Below are 16,998 nucleotides of genomic sequence, written 5' to 3' on the forward strand. Positions count from 1 at the left end.
CCGCTACTCATGTATAGACTCGAGTAAATGGGGCTTGCACAGAAGCAATAGATGGATGATCTATTAGGCTAAAGTACACATAACCCTATTCGCCACAACAAAATTTGACTGTTCCAGGTTGGGTAATGGAAAATCACCCAAAATGTCCATAAAAGCCACTAAGCCCCCAATCCTGCACAGATTTACACAGGTGCTTTATATACTGTGAGCCGCTCAAGCCAATAGCCCCACATCAAGTAGGGCAGATCCTTGGCTACTGTCATATGTCACAGTATCTTTGAAGTAAATGGAAGACATATAAGTTATACTTGTTGAGGGTCTGCCCCACCACTTGTAAAGATAAATGCAGGCCTAGGAATACACAACTGGGAGGTCTAAATCCTTCTCATGTATAGGTTGTTGGCTTTAGCCTCTCAATAAGGCAGCTTTCATTGTTATAATAAAAGTAAAAGAAGTGTTTATAAATATCCATTGAATTTGCAGCCAAACTGATGCAGTGCGGAGGTTTACATTCTAATGACAAGTATTTAGTGTGTAATGCTGATAATTTTTTTCTGTGATTTCTCAGTCAGACCTGAGGGAAAAAATGAAGTACTTTTTATTTGGAAATTGTAATCCTTCCCTTCCTTTTTCATTACCTAGTCCTAATGTGATGCCAGAATCATTCCAACTGTTCAAACTGAGAGGGATGAAGCAGACAACCACCTAACAGCTGGAAATTTGAGAGTCATTTGAAATATTTTCAGGGTTTCTTATGCAATGGGGGAAAGTGATGGATTTTAAACACACAGGAAATTAATTAAAATAAATTCCCTTACTAGTATTTTACAGGACCCAGTATCCTTACAATCCTTACAGACAAGAGTCTGTAAAAGTTTCCATGGTTTCCATTTTATAAGCCTGAGATACTATTTTTTATTATGTTTTCTGTGAAACAGTAAATAGTCTCCATTTACCTCTGGGCTTCATTACTCCTTCCTCTAATACTAGTCTCATTTTTCCCCAAACAGACTGAGAAAGGGAAACGAAGAATTTACCCTGTCAACCATTTATCCCTGCTCTCTATCTGTCTTGCTTCTTCTTCCTGCCTGCCATTGGCCCAAGAAAGGCTCCTTTGAATGAGAAAGGACAATGACAGCCTGTTAATGGGAGACACAACTGAAGTGTCTTGGAGGGAAGCTGCTTGGTGGAACCTGGCTTTTTCACTAGAGCTCTCCTTACTAGTAAATGAAAGCTCTTAATCTCCTTCAATTGTCTCCCAGAGTGCGTCCCTGGCCTAGAAAGAAACCCCCATTCACAGGTATCACTGATCCCAGGCTTTTTCAACATGTCCTTCATAGAAAAACTCTCTTGTGGCTATGCCCACCACTCCTGGAGATGATGGGCAACTATTATATATGTCTAGACTCGTAGGCAGATAAGGAAGAGGAATGGCTCAAGGAACATAAAAAGGGCCTAGTCACCAGAATGGGTTATCAAAGCAGATCAGAACACACACTAGAAAACCTGCTATAAACAAGGTCACCTTGGTTCAATTAGGGGCTAGAACTAGAAAGGTAATAATCTAGGTAGCCTAGATTAGCCAAGACAATGTATCGTTTCATCTCCCATAGACACTTCAACTAAACACTCAGTAGTATAATACACTATAATAAGCTAGTATTACAATATTGTTCTGGATTGATGCAAGAGCTGCTGTAGCATTTGAGCACGTACAATTATCTCACCTACTGTTAACAAGGAAAACCTATACAATTCTCCTGAGGTTAGAGACTAGCTTCACTCATACAGAAATCAGGCTTTTTGCCCTACCTGTAAATGATACGTTCCAAAGAACAGGCTCAGTCCTAATAAACAAAAACTCTGTCCATTTTAGGTACTCAGTAGTGAGTGGGAACTTAGTTCAAAGCACCACAGAAATCAGCCCACCTATTTAAGCATAAATTTATTGACTGTATGGCCTAACTTAGCACATTCAGTGGGGCATTTTAAGGCTGAATGAACTTTTACACAGACCTCTAATTAAGGGAGGTATAAGTATATGGGAGCCAATTTGTCCCCAGGTTAAGGCTCTTTTCCCCTTCAGACCATAAGCATGTTTCTTAAGCATTACGGATTATTGGGACACATAAAGAGTGATGTAAAGAGCTCAATGGGAGTTAGGCATTTAACAGCCTGTTATGATAAATGACTTCCTCTTAGGGCACACAACATCTAGAAACATAGGGTGTCTACACAGCCCAACACAGTGCCACATAGAGCTATTCAAGTTAGTTCTGGATGGAGAAGGATTATTCTCTGTGGCAGCAGGGTACTGAACTACGAGCAACGGCATCAAGCTGCAGCAGAGGAAATTGAGGCTGGAGATTAGGAAGAACTTGAAGGTGATCAAGCACTGGAACAGGACACAGAGACATTGGAAATTTTCAAAAGCAAGTTAGACACTTGGCCAGGATGGTTTAGTCAAGAATGCTCCTGCCTTCAGCAGGGCCTGGACTAAATGACCTTGTGAACTCTTCCAGCCATACTTTCCTATGTTCCTAGACCTAGCATGATCTATGTGGGACCTAGTGTGATCCCAGACCTCATGTGATCTATGTGGCTTGTTCTGTGGTAGAACAAGGGCTTGAATCTGGAAATCTGAATTATCACCACCAGGCTGAGAAATTTTAATTTTTGATTTGTGTACCTGATTCATAATTGCAAACAGTAGTCACCATAAAAAGAGTCAAAAGTACATTTTGGATGTACAGAAGTCAAACCTGTCTTGAATATACATTGCTAAAGAAGTTACTAGGGCCTTCTGCTTACAAAATCAGGCGGTAATCACCTTATTGCCCTGTCCATGACAACTCCAGCAACAAGTTCACCAACTTCCAGGCATCAGTTTCTCCTACAGGCAGAGACCACACAAAATACATTGATTAAAGGGCTCAGATCATTCATGTACCCCACAAATGAAAGGTCTGATGCTTACCAGTTTCAAGCTGTTGTTAAACACAGGGCTGAGGAAGAGGAGAAGGAGGACAGGGCTGTGACAGGGCTGAGAGAGCGAGAAATTGAGACAGAGACACACCAGTCCAGCCATGAGGGAGGGTGAGGGGGAGAAGGGCATGGCCCAGTGTCAACCTGCTGCATGCAGCTTGGGTTTGAGAATTTGGCAACAGGGGAGGGACGGCATTATTAATTGCCACCACTCCCCCACTACCAAATTTCCCAATCTGTGGACAGCCCTGCATTCAGATGCAATGGCTCTGTGGGCCAGAGGTTGAGCACCCCTGGAGTAGACTCTGGAGCAGCCTGGCAACAGGTACCTGAGACAAGTGCCTGGGAAAGCAGGCTCTGTAGTGCAGCGAGAGGCACCAAAAGCTGTTGCTCTATGACAAGACTGAGGTCATATACCCAAATTAGTAACATCAAGTGTGGCAGGCAAGTGAACTAAGCATTTGAGTGGTCACTCAGACAGGCAGATGGGCAACAGGTACCCTAGGGCCTCGGCACCTGTACTGTTACAAGCCCTAAAACAAGACCGTGAAACTTGCCCTGTGCCTCACCCTGAATCCAGACTGACTGCGCTTCTCACAGCCTAGGTCTGCCCTGGGGCACTTGGTGGGGCCAGCAGTAGCTATTATGGGACTGAAAGGATTCCTCATAGCAACACAAGAGACTATAGGGTGAATGGGACTATGTGCACAGCCTTCACTTGCCCTCTTGCTGCCAATGGCCATGTCAACTAGGACCCAGGGCCATGCCCCTAACATCTGGTAACCCACCAGTAGTTTAGGAGATCAGATGGAGCAGCTCCATGGGTCAAATATGGCCCATGGGCTACATGTTAGATACCCCTACCCTAAATGATATGCACTGCCCACACATCACAGACCATACAATCTATAGCCACGAAACAAAAAGAAATCATAAGGAATTTCGGTTTTTTTCTAAATGATTATTGCATTGTCAAAGGAATAGGAACCGTGTGAAACTGGAAGGACAGAGGAATACTGAGAGATGCACCTAACAATGAAATATTAAATGAAACTTCTGAAAGGTGGGTTCCTGTTATTACCCTGGGGAGTCCAGAAATACAGTATTTGAAACGACTCAACCATACGGAACCTCCAATAAGAAAAGGATTGAGATAAATCTGTTTTACACTCATGCCACCTACTGGGCATCAGTGGAAGATGAAAGAAACAGGGAATCAAATTGTAAGCTCCCAGCTGCCAAGAGGCCAATAGGAAGTAAGATTGCCCTCTTCCAACATTAGCTGAGAAAGGACGGGGGTTGTCAAGCCATGGCCAGCAGGTCAGATCATCTGGCCCACTATGATGTTCCACCTAGCCCCTGGAGTCTGATCTGGCATAGAGGATGTGGATGATACAGTTCAAAGAACTTCAGTTGATAAGTAACTGCTTTCTTTTTAGGACATTTCTCCACAATCACATTCTTACTAGTGGGTGACTCCAAAACAATGCTTTACAAACCTGGAGATGGATCTCAAGAGTTTCTCTAAGCAAAGGCAGTGATGGGACCATTCTGCTCAGTGCAGCATCTGCCCCAGAGGCGTCCACACTATCCTAAAGGCTGGTGAATGCACGAATGGAACTGCCAGAAGCTAGCTGCCCTGCGGATGTCATTTATGCTATGTCGCTGTGGAAATAGGCTGTACTGCACCCTTATTGAAATGGCAGGATCACTTTAGCAATCTCATAGATTCCATCTGACAACCTCAAGGCTTTAGATTGCAGCTTCCAATACAAACAGCCATGAAGATTTTTTTGAATGGCCTTATTCAGTATAGGAAGTAAAGCCAATATCCTTTTCAAACCAGTGACCACAATAAAACCCCTGCATGTCAGGAACAAGGCTTTGGGTAGAATACCCAAATGGAGGTTCCCCCAACTGGAAGTCCATGACGAGTTTGGCAGAACTTGGGATAAGTTTTCAGAGTTACTTTCTATAAGGAAAAAGATAGTGTAGAGATGATCCACCATAAGGGCTTGCATGTCTCCCGCCTATCTTGCCAACGTAATTACCACCAGGAAAGCCATCCTCAGAGGCACAGAAGACAGTGTGTTACCATAGACTGGGCTAGCTTTCTCATAACAAAGTGAAGCTCAGATTTGAAGTCCTAGTGGAGCCAAGTCTCTTACTCTGAGGACACGCATGCTGTTCTTCAGCTGGTTGGTGAAAGGCTGAAAAAGCTGCCAGATGGATCTTAACAGAGTCGACAACAGGATTTAAGTGGCTCATTTGTAAACTTATAGCATTGGCCCTAGTGCATGCTTAGGAGGACCAGAAAAGGCTAAAAGGTTATTCCCTGTTAAGTGCTAGGAGAAAGATTCAATGTCACTACAGGCTTCCCTTGCTTTACATGGGTTCTGTATGTGCAAATTTGCTCTTATGTGATGACCCTTTTTATACCAAAAATTCGCTATATGCAAGGTAAATTCACTCTTATGCGATTGGTGTGGTAGAAGCCCACAGTCTTTGGGTGGTGCATTGTGGGAGTGACGCACACCAAAATAGTCTCCTGTGTGGATCTGTGCTCCTCACTAATCACCTATGATACGTTTCTGTAGTTGCCATCTCCATTCTGATAGTGCCCTGTGCTTCTGTGCACTACCTACTGTCGGTGAGTACTAAAATTGTCTTGTAAAAGTGGTAGAAATGGGTCTGGGGGTCAGTACAATCAAGGTCTTGGAATGTATCCCTATTTGTTACATTGTAAAGTGGGTTCCCTTTATGTGAATTCAAGTTATGCACCATTTTCTAGGAATGCATGTACAGCATAAACCAAAAAAAACTGTATAGACCTTGTTAGCTAAGCCTATATTTTCAGCAATAACCACTTTACATGTGAAGCAGCCAATGAGGATTTTCCCCAGAGATTTTAGTCACTATGCACATATACATACTTTTGCTACATCCCTGAGAACACCATCAGGAATTGCTCCCCACCAAGCACTGCATCACATTCATCAAACTCAGAAATGTGGCAGTTCAGCTGCCCTTGGAGCATGAACTCCTCCCCTCTCACTGCTTTTGAGATCAGTCTCTGATGTGCTTGGGAGCAGCAACAAGTCACCAGAGTGACTTCATAGCCTTACTGTTTACCAGGTGTCTTCAGAGCCACAGAAGCAGTAAAGACATGCCCCTTTGGTAGGCCTATACTGTTTGACACCAATATCACAATTCCCACTTAATAGCCAGGCTCTTTGTACCATATGCAGTGCAGGCAGTACACTTCCCTCAGCATTATGCTTGCTTCTTTCTGAAACAATCCCCCCCCAGCAGTTTTATAGCCAACTGGGGATAACTACTTATAGCCGATCTGCCAGTAAGAGTCTGGTAGTAGAATCAGCTGAGGAACACTAAACAGAAAAAGAACATGCCTCATGTGCTATGCCATTTACTCTTTTTACCTTAGTGTTAGACAGGGAAACAAATTTGATCGATACGTGGGTAGTAATAGCAGCTATCTCCACACAGATTGCCATGGTTTTTTCTTTAAGATGGAGGGGTTAATTTCTACAAGCATTTCTTATGTATAATTATTTAGATGCTCTGATTAACTAAGAGGTCTCTTGTTTGATGCTATACAATTGCCAAGCAGTTTGCCTGTTATTTGATACCATGCAAATTATACTGAAGGTCTAATTCAAGGGGGCGATTTTGCACCCTACATGCAAAGTGTAGGAGGGTGTTTATTTTTAAAAACTTCACTTGCTTAATCCTTCTAGATTAATTCTTTTGTTACAACTGAATCTGGTTTTAGACAATGCATCTACATCTAAAAATAACCCTTTCATTTACAGAAAAAGAGCTAGATTCACCACGGATGTGAGGGCTGAGAATTTGGCCACATATATTCCCAAAATTGCTGGGGGACACTCAACCCATAAAGTCACATACCCATTTGCTAGAAACTCCCATGGCATACTATTTGGCAGTTGAGAATGAAAGGAAGCAGGCAATATTTCATTAACAAGGGTCTAACTGGGTACCTTTAAACCTGGGGTTTCCTATAGCATAAGCGAGGCTACTGAGATCAAACTGCAGCTCTAAGTCCTGGAGGGTGGCAAAATGTAATTGTGAGTTACGCTGTGACAGTTTTATGCTCTTAGTCCGCTAATGGACTGTACGATTAAAGGTTAATGGCAATATAAATACTGTAATTACATATTGCCTGGTTCAATTTTTCTTTTAGAGTTTCAGAAACCTTTTTGGGGGGGAGTTGAGGGCTTACTTTTTGGGGGCCTGGACATTTGCCAAGTACAAACTCACCTGTCATCTATAGCTGAAAGATACACAGGAGTGCCATCTGCTGGAACTGTGCACAAGATGTAAAAAAATTCCTAACAGCCATCATTATGGCAAGAGCACCTCTGAAAAAGGTAGAGAGCAAACAAAAGACTTTGCAAGTGGGCATACAAGCACTGTAACATCATATGCCACAGTGCTCCTGCTGGGACTTATGTCTGGAGATCTGTGGCATAGGGTCAGACCAACTGCCATATCTGGGGCAGAAAGGAATTTTTCTCTGTGGTCAGATTGGTATTGTGGGAGTTTTTGCCTTACACACTAGTGGGGGATGCGGCCCTCTTCTTTGGGTCTTAAGCTTGTTTTAACAACCTTTGCAATAGCAGCATGTTGGCCATTGTGCATGTCTTTACATGTGCTCTGGGGTTGGGGGATGGGGCACTTTAATTAGAGAGCCGCTTTAATTAAAGCGCCCACAGCGTCTCATGTATTCAGTGTCCCACACTTCAAAATGCTGGCAGGGGTGCTTTAACTAAAGCTTATCGAATGAGCTTTAGTTCCCCCACTGCCATTTTGAAGTGCAGGGACATTGAATACATGAGATGCTGAGATTACTGGATTGTGCTAATTAGCAGATTCGATTAATTGAGTCTGCTCAGATGTGCTATAATTACAGCACATCAGAGCAGGCATCCCACACATCACTAGGCACCATGTAGTCCTATGCTTTACCTGTGGCATCTTAGGGTCATATGTTTTGTGGTTATGGTTGTGCCTGGGATGACTATTTTTTCTAAGAGGTCAGACAATGGCTTTGTATAGAAAAGTTTAAGTAGGGATGACCCTGCCTCCGCCAGAGGGTTGGACTGGATGACCTCTAGAGGTCTCTACAAGCCTTACTTTTCTATGATCATCTATCCCCTCTAATTATTTTAATCACAGCAAATATTTTGCTAGTCTTAGCATTAATATATCTGTATCATGGTAGCACCCAGAATCCCACATACAATAGTAGAAAAGTTGTTTGAGCAGGCAAAGTACCACCTGCATTTTTAAACTCATCTCATCAATGCCCCAAGTTTGTGAGCTCTCTGGTGGGGATGAAATTGTAGCTTTTTTTCCCCACTTAATCACCCATATCTTGATCACCCTATGCTATCCTCCAATCTCTTGCTTGGGTTTCTCAACAGCCCTACAACTTGGTCTTTCCAGGTAACGGACAGCTTACCAAGAACACTCCCATCATTTTTCTTACTAATCTTATGCTGAAGTTTATGGCACTGGAAAATGTGTATATTCCAAGCAACCCTCTATAACCTTACTAGAGGAAGAAAGTAGAAAGGAATCAGAAACCTTGTAAGGCATAAGGTAATTATAGCCTGGGTTTTGAAACTGGCCTGTCACTTAAACATCAAAAAACATACTGTAATTCTCCAAGTGGCCTCAGTTGTGGCTCAGCTTCTCTCGCACATGAGCAATGGTAGAATTCATGGACATCAGTGGGAAGACTTAGGCCAACACTGAACACTCCTGAAACTCCTGTCTGTTGGTAATCAAAGTCTTCCTCTGGAGTCTGGGGCAAGCATTGGGGTGACAAGGAGCAGGGAGGCAGGCAGCCTGACCCCAGGCTCTTGCCCCCAAGCAACTATATTCCCACTGTGCCTGACCCACCCCCACCTCGTTCCTCCTGCCTTCCTTTTGGGGTCTGTCCCATCTCCCTCCCTGCCCCTTCCAACACACAGCCAACTCCTGCCTGCCTCTGGCCAGTTGCCTCTCTATGCCCTGCCACTGTATGCTGTACTTTCAGGTGGTTCTGTGCTGGGCTCTTCATTGCTCCCTGCCTCAGCAAGAGGCCAAGAAGCAATGCAAGATCCAGCAGAGTCAGAGAGCACTAAGACCCAACACTGATTCCCTCACCACTGTGGCTGCATGCTGGGTCCTGCTGCTTTATGGCTCTGTGCAGATTTCCTCACTGCTCTGACTCCCTGCTGAGCCAGGAAGTGATGGGGGAATAAGCACAGAGCCAGAGCGAAGCAGGACCCAGCACTGGCTGCAGCTACTCAGTTCTAAGACAAGGTTTCATTCTGCCCATGATGAATGGGGAAAAAACCCTCAATCTTGTAATCAAGTAAATATTGTATGTTTCACTCAGGTTTTGTTCTAGTTCAGGCTAGATGGGCATGCCTGGTCCATCTACAAGACAGATCCAGCTGGTGGTCCCAAACCAATGCATAGGGTGGGCTCAGTGAGGCCCCATTCCACTGCACAAAGTAAAGCAGAGGGCAGGGGGAAGCCCAGCCCCAACCTAGCCCTACAGAGGAAAGGGGGCTTGACAAAGCCCTGTTGGGTGCAGGGGGAGGGAGGACGCTTGACGCAGCCTCACTGGATGGGGGTGGAGGTAAGGGATCTTGACACACCTGTAAACTGTGACAGAGAACCTAGGATAAAGCAGAATGAGATGCAGTTAGCATGGAGGCTCAATGGTGATGCTCAGCTGCATTTGCAGGTGAATGTAGGGTTCAGTGAAACAGAGGTAGATAGGAAAGACTGGGTAGATCCAGAGAAGAGGGGGATATCTAGCAGGGCTCAAGGTTAGTTTTCAGCAGTTTGGAATGAGGGCTGCAAATAGGAAAGCTGGAGAAAGAAACAGGCTTTAAGAAGCAGATTCAGTGCTAAAGGGAAGAACCTAGAAGCAATGCCAATGGTGGTTGTGGTTTCTAATAGCAAGGCTTAGGGTGGGGCAGCAGGAGATAGTATAGAGAGCAAGAGATTGATGCCAATAATCATGAAATTATACTGACAGCCATGGTAAATTGTCGGTAAGACAAATATTGTAGTAAAGTAAAACAAAGAGTTAAAACAAAGTAAAATCAAAGGTGAACTCAATATTACCCTTCCAGCTAACCAGAACATACCTAATGGACTTCAAAACAACCTCTTATCTTGTTATAAGACTGAATTCCTTTCAGGGATAAAACTCCTTGAATCATTCTTTCCTACTTTCAAAGGCTACAGCAAATGAATGAGTTTCAATATGAAGGCAGCTATTACTCCATCAATTACTCATTAACAATAAGGAAAAGAGCTTTTCCTGTGTTTTTTTTTTTAATGGTACTAATCCAGGAAATCAATAGTTACAGATCAGTAGTTCCAGAAGCTAGCTAGCCTCACCTCCTGGAGAGAGAGAATGATTAATGTAACAGGGGTCCATATAAAATACAAGGGTGTTTCAAGAAAGTAATGGTGATTTTGAAATAAAACCACTGTGTGCACCATGATCATTTTCTGGACCACATCACTTCTTTACACTTGTAAACAATGGGTGCATTTGACAATGCCACTATCAGCATTTCCCACTGCTGTTCAGTTTCCCACTCACTGCACACACAATGGTTTTACTTCAAAATTGCCATTTCTTTCTAAAGCACGTAAGGTTATTTTATATTTCAGAGAAAAAGTTACCTGCAGGTCAACAGATTGTGTTGTCCATGTGCATATTCTGCTGGAGATATTCACGTACCACCCAAACTTCAAATCTAATGATTTTCTTGTCTTTGTAGTATTGGCAGAGTGTACATGTGCCCCTGCTCCTGCTCTGTGACAATATTATAAAGCAGGGGTGCCAAGCATATTGTTAAGGTAGCTTGTCACATTTAGCTTTAGTTGCATGTGCTTGAGTGGTGAATTATAGTATTATTTGAACTTTCATTTTATATTCAGCTTTATTTAGCCACTGCTTAAAACTTTTGTATAGCCTCATTATTATTTGAACTTTTCTGTTGCTTTTGCCTGCACTATCAGGTAATCTTGAGCTCACTTTCACAGGCAGCTTATGTTCCAGCGTTATCAACAGGTGTGTACAGCGTGAGCCTTGTTACTAGCTCAAATTAACTGAATTTGGCACTAACCAACTGAATCAGAGGGATGACATGATTGGATAAGGTGAAAGGTGATAAGAGGAGACCAGTTGGACAGTACCCAACTGCAGAGCCCTTGGAATTTCTGGTTTTCATGGACAGATCAAATTAGGAGTCTGGGGTATGCCCAAGTTAAGACACTGGTAAAAGACAAATTAAGATGTATGCATCTGATGGGTTTGTTGGAACAAAGGAATATGCTGACAGGATAAAAACATGAACAGTCCATCAGGGAAACCAATCAATAGTACCTGGAAATGAAGTCAGAAGAGTAAAGTTAAAGTATAAAAGGAGAGCAACAAGGACATTGGGTGTGTGCCACCATCAAACAACATCTGGACTGAAAAACAGACATTATCCACTGCCGCAGAGCTCTCAGGTGCTCTGCGACAGAGCAGAAACGGCTCGGGAGAGACCCCTAGTGGCAGGCAGGGGGAAGTGCAGCTGCCAGTCACCAGGACTGCACAGGTGCTGGTTGCCCTAGCAACTAGGGAAGCCTAGAGCCAGGAGCTTAGCCCTTCTTAAGCTCAGCCAGAAGGCCAGGAGGGTAGTCCCCCTCCAGCAGCCAAGGAAGGAGGAACTCAGCCAAAACAAAGGGGAGAACTCTGATGGTCGGAACATCCCCTGGTTCCTGCTGGGGGTTGATGTGCTCTCTCTCTCTTGCTCTCTCTCTGGTACGGAGAGATTTCTATTCCGACCCAGACGGTCTAGCTTTTATGTTGTAGCCCGGGGGCTTTGTGTTTTCTGTTTTGCTGGAGGACCGGGTGAGGCTATAAGGGGTTGGAGGAGGCCTCAGAGGAGCTCCACAATAGCGTGGGGTCTCCTGGTGCCGGAGGGGGTGCAGCTTTGTTTGGAGGTGCATTGGCCCAGCCCCAAGAGCGAGGAGGGGCAGTGAGGACGGGCGGCGAGGAGCCCCGAGAGCAAACGGAGGGCCGAGACATAATAACATGGCCCGAGTTAGATCATACCGGCACCATCTGTGAGGCTTGGGCTGCGTGTAGGGGAGGAAAAGGAGCCGCAGACAGCTCCCCCTGTCATTGGAGCACATAAAAATGGGCAGCCTCCCGCGGATTTCAATCATCTATTAATCACAAGTAAGATCAAGGCATGGCAGGCGAGTAAGCAGGCAGTTGGCCCACTGCAGGAGGGCGGAGCCACACGTCCAGAGGGGCTCCAAAAGTAGGACTCCTGTGACACCCACGAATGAACACCCTCTACATTCAGGAACTGATTGGCCACCTTTTTTGTGATGTAGAGTAACATCTGGGATTGGGTAAGACCACTGAACTGTTTTTCTCTCTATGCAGGAACATATTAAATGTATTACTAATTAATAAAAGTTAGATTTTAGTTAGGTTGAATGGTATGAGTCATAATCCATGCTCTGGCTCAATTATGCTTCAACGATCCTTTCTGCTACTCAAGGGCACTGGAAGTTGGGCCCTTTAGCCCTGATAGGCATAGCCATTGGTGGCAAGGTTGGCTCATTCCCACTTAATCCTGCACTTCCCCTGGCCCCACTGCTATGATAGCCACTGTGGCAGCCCTCATGCTTCAGGTTGGGTCCAGCCCACCTGAAGCCCTGTGGTCTGCATCCAGTCCATGGCCCCAAGTGAGTTTGAAACTCCTGCTATAAAAGGTTGGTCTGTAGTTCCTGCTCTGAAGAATTCCAGAGAAACTAGGACCCTCAAGGGTTGGCAGAAAAGGATAAATCTGCATGTAGACAACACATTTCAAAGAATTCCCATTACTGGTTCTTTCCCTTCACGTTCTTGTTCATGTACTTATTCCACTGTAGGTAGCTCCAAAGTAGCTCCTAGACCATATGCAAAAAAGTGACTGGAAGACTCTTGCCAAATGCACTAACTCCTCTAGAAACATCATCAATAGTGAGATGCATGGTAAGAATATTTATGGTTGCTTTGGAGATGTCAGAACTGGAGACTCTCCACACAGGAGCCACTTAAATCACTTAGGCTTTAGCAGAATGAGTTTTCAGTTTTGACCACTCTATAGCAACTTGACAGAAGGGATTTCATGTGGTTGGAGATTCAATTTAGACAGCCTTTAGGCAGAAGCTTCTGTTCCTTTGAACATTCTTCTATAAAAAGAAAGCCCAAAAAGATTAGACTTCTGCTAGTGAAAAGATAAGGTTCTCCAGGCCCAATGCATGTAACTGCCTGATAAGGAGAAGTGAAGTTTGGAGGGGGGAGGGGAAGGATGACATCGTTCACCTCCAAAACAATGGGACGTAAATCTTGACAGAGTTACAATTCTATGATAATTTGAGGCAACTCCACCAGGAAACCTTACTGGGTAAGAAACAGCATGGGAGTGGGATCCGCCAGTAGGGTCTAAATATCATCCATGCTTTTTGGGAAGATGATGGCCATTAGCAAGCATCTGTCAGAGACCAACAGAAGTGTGCGCAAGCTGCCATGGTGGAACCATCAGGGCTGTGAGGGCTAGATTCAGGTCCAGCTGAGGCACCAGATGTTTGTGAGGGAGGGGAAGCAGGGAGAAAATAGACAGTCCTTTGAGGAACTTATCCCAAGTATTCCTACAATAGCCTATTCATGATTTCTATGAAGATGCCACCTAATTGCTGGTTCAGCTATTACATTTCAGCTCCAATATGTATTCTTGGAATGGAACACTCATTCAAGTGGGGGCGGTGAAGGGGAGGCAGGAAAGAGATATTGCATAGCACAAGGACCCAGTCAGCTTGACTCAGATTAAGTCTTTCAAGTTGAGTTCTCTCAGGATGAAAGTGCCTGACAGGACAAGCAGGTCCACTTATCATTAAGCAAATAAGTATTCCTGTTTTGATAAGGATCACGTGCAGAGAGCCAAGTGATCTCCCAACTTCCTGGGAAAGCATTTATAAAGTCCTGAGGTTCCTCATTGGCATACAGAGGACTACTAGCTCTGCCTCAGTTTGAGGCCAGAAGGATCAGTCAGGCTGAGTCCTCCCTTGCCTTGTGTAGTACTTACAAAATTATAAGTGAAGGTAGGCAGCATTTAAAAAAAAAAGATTCCCCATCCATAGGAATGAAGGTGTTAGAAAGTGCACCCAAGCTGAGCTCCTCCCTGGAACAAAAGGACAGGCATTTCTTGACTTCTGAAGCAATAAGTTAGCCTGTAGAGAAATCTTGTCTCAGAAAATAGCCAGCAGGATTGCATCCTTGATCTCCATTCATAGTCCAGGGAGACTTATCTATTAAGCTGTTTGCTCGGCTTTTCTGAAGACCCAAAGGTACCCAAACAAAAAGCATATCTGATGATGGCTGCACCTTGTTGAAGTAAACCATTATCTGTAATAATCTTGATAGGATGCCTCATAAGAAGGTGTAGGGGTGCACCCATCAGCCAAAAGCAATGGCTGGGATGGAAAACATGGGACCTCTTTTTTGCAAGCATTGAACAGGTCCACCATTAAAGGGAGGATCTGACTAGCAAGGGAACAGCCATGTCCAATAGGTGGCTCTCATCCAGAAGAGATGTCTTCCAGGGAAGCAGTCTACAACCCAGGCTGTAAACATCTGAAGTGTGGTCTTGTACGAGATGTCAGCTGGCTGCAGAGGCCATGTAAAATGGATTAGCAATTTCTGACTTACCAAGTCAGCCTCCACCTGCACAATTCCAGTTCTTGCTGGCTCTTGGGTCCCAAGCAAGTCAGGTTCTAAACAAAGGAGTCAGAAGTTTCAGCTATTAACTCCAGTCTCCAAACTAAGATTGGTCTTGATTTCACCTTTTGGCTAAGATTTTGAAAGATGCAGGATTGTGTGGAAGTTTTCTTCTACCTGCTGGGAGGAACTGCCATTGCAAGCCAGCTGCCAAGGTAAGGGTCATCTGTGACACTGTTCCATCTAAAGTGGGGTTTCACTACTGTGACGACCTTGGTGAAGTTGCATCAGGAGGCCAAAGACTAGAATCTTGCATTGGTAATGGTTCTGTCCTATTACAAAGGGGAAAATACTTTCTATGAGAATGACAAATGTAAAAACAAGCTACTTGAAGGTCAAGAAATGCAAACCAGATTCCTAGGATGAAAATGCATTTTGAACTAAAGATTATCGTCTTTCTTAAGTACAAGATCAAACATCATACTCCTTTTTCTGGGACCAAGAATTAATCAATGTAAGCCCCTTCTCCTGCAATGCAGAATAACTTCCTCTCTGGCCCTTGGGGCTTTAAGGGAGAAAACCTTCTGTCAAAGCAGTATCCATCTCATAGAGAGGTCCTTGAAAAAGGAGAGGAAAGGAGGATTAGGAAGAGACACCGCCCCAAACCAGGTATATATAGCCAGCTGTGGTGTGTTTTAACCCCAATGATCTGTTTTGGTATGGGGTCATGCTTGTTGGAAACCAGCCAAGAGCTGTCAAAAGAAAAGGAAAAGGAGAGGGTGGAATTTCAGGGAATAGAAGGTATCTTTCACCCATCCCATTTAAGGTGCTTTTAGCCAATCATCCATCTATATTGCCAAAGGAAAGAAACTGTAGTCCCACATGGATGCAAAAGGTTAAATATAACCAGAAGGATCTCTCTGTCTCCTCCCCCTCCCCACCCCCCAATACTAATAGTACTAAAGAAACAAGAATTAAGGATTGGTCTCTGATTGGGAGTTGGAATGGGCAGGGCTGGAAGATCCCCAGTTGGTGGCAAAGCCAGGAAAGCTGCAGGGACTGCAGAACTGGCTATACCATCATATCACGTTCCATGCCATGAACTGAAGCAACACTGCATCAGCACTTGTGAACAGGATGGACTGGTAGGAACCATGTCTCAGTGGAGCAGCTGGCACTGAAGTTCTCAGAACCAGGACAGAAGTCAGTACCAAGGTGTCTGTTGCAGTGAAGCACAGGAAAGTTTTGAGTGCTTGTCCTTGTGCTGCTTGGGCACCTCAGAAGTAGACTCTAAAATTGGGTGTCAGTGCCAGAATATCACAGGCAAGATTATGCTAAGCTCCATCAAGGAAGGTCTGTCTGGGGCCACAGAAGTCTGAGCTGGAGGAACACATTCAAATTGAAGGTCTCCAGGACAGCCCTTAGGAGCTATCCCTAGGTTTGTGCTCACTAGGTTTTTTCTTGTAAATATGAGAATGGTCTTTTGAAAAGGAATCTCTCACCCCCTGCATGGTCTCTACCACAGGAATTCTGTGTATCAAGACACAGGGGACACAGTATACTCAAGACAGAAACCTAATGAGAAACCCAAAGTTCAGATGCATACCCTTTCCTGCATTTTGCTATTAATATACTCCAATTACTGAGATCACCCAAAAAAACTGCACAGTACATGGGGAGGTATTTAGATGGGATGGCTTTAAACATCTTATTAATTAGGATCACTTATGAGACTGTAAATTAGGACAGAGGGGACTAAGATCCTGCCCATGGGCCAGATCCACCCTGCAGAGCCATGTCATCCATCTTGGGGGTTCCCCATGCATCTGGAAATGTGGTGGTGTGGGAGCAGTGGTAGCATTGCTTGCCAAAGCTCCCATTGCTGCAGTAACTAATGCTACCATCACTTCTCCTGCCACCAAATTTCCAAATGTGTGGGGAACCCCAATAGGCCAGATGACAACAGCCCATGGACAGGCCCTGTGCCACTCATCTGGCCTGAGGGCATGGATTAATAATCTAAGAATTACTGCATTCTGCTTGACTATAACAGAATGCAATAATTGTATCAATAATTAATGGATACCGATACAAGCTGTTATCAAGTAGTTTATGCCTGCATGATCCTATCCAGTGGTTTTCAAACTTCCTTAAATCATGGAACCCTATCATAAAAAAAAAAAAAAAAAAAA

This window comes from Crocodylus porosus, unplaced genomic scaffold, assembly GCF_001723895.1.
Source record: "Crocodylus porosus isolate Cpor-Errol unplaced genomic scaffold, CroPor_comp1, whole genome shotgun sequence".
Classification (NCBI taxonomy): Eukaryota; Metazoa; Chordata; order Crocodylia; family Crocodylidae; genus Crocodylus; species Crocodylus porosus.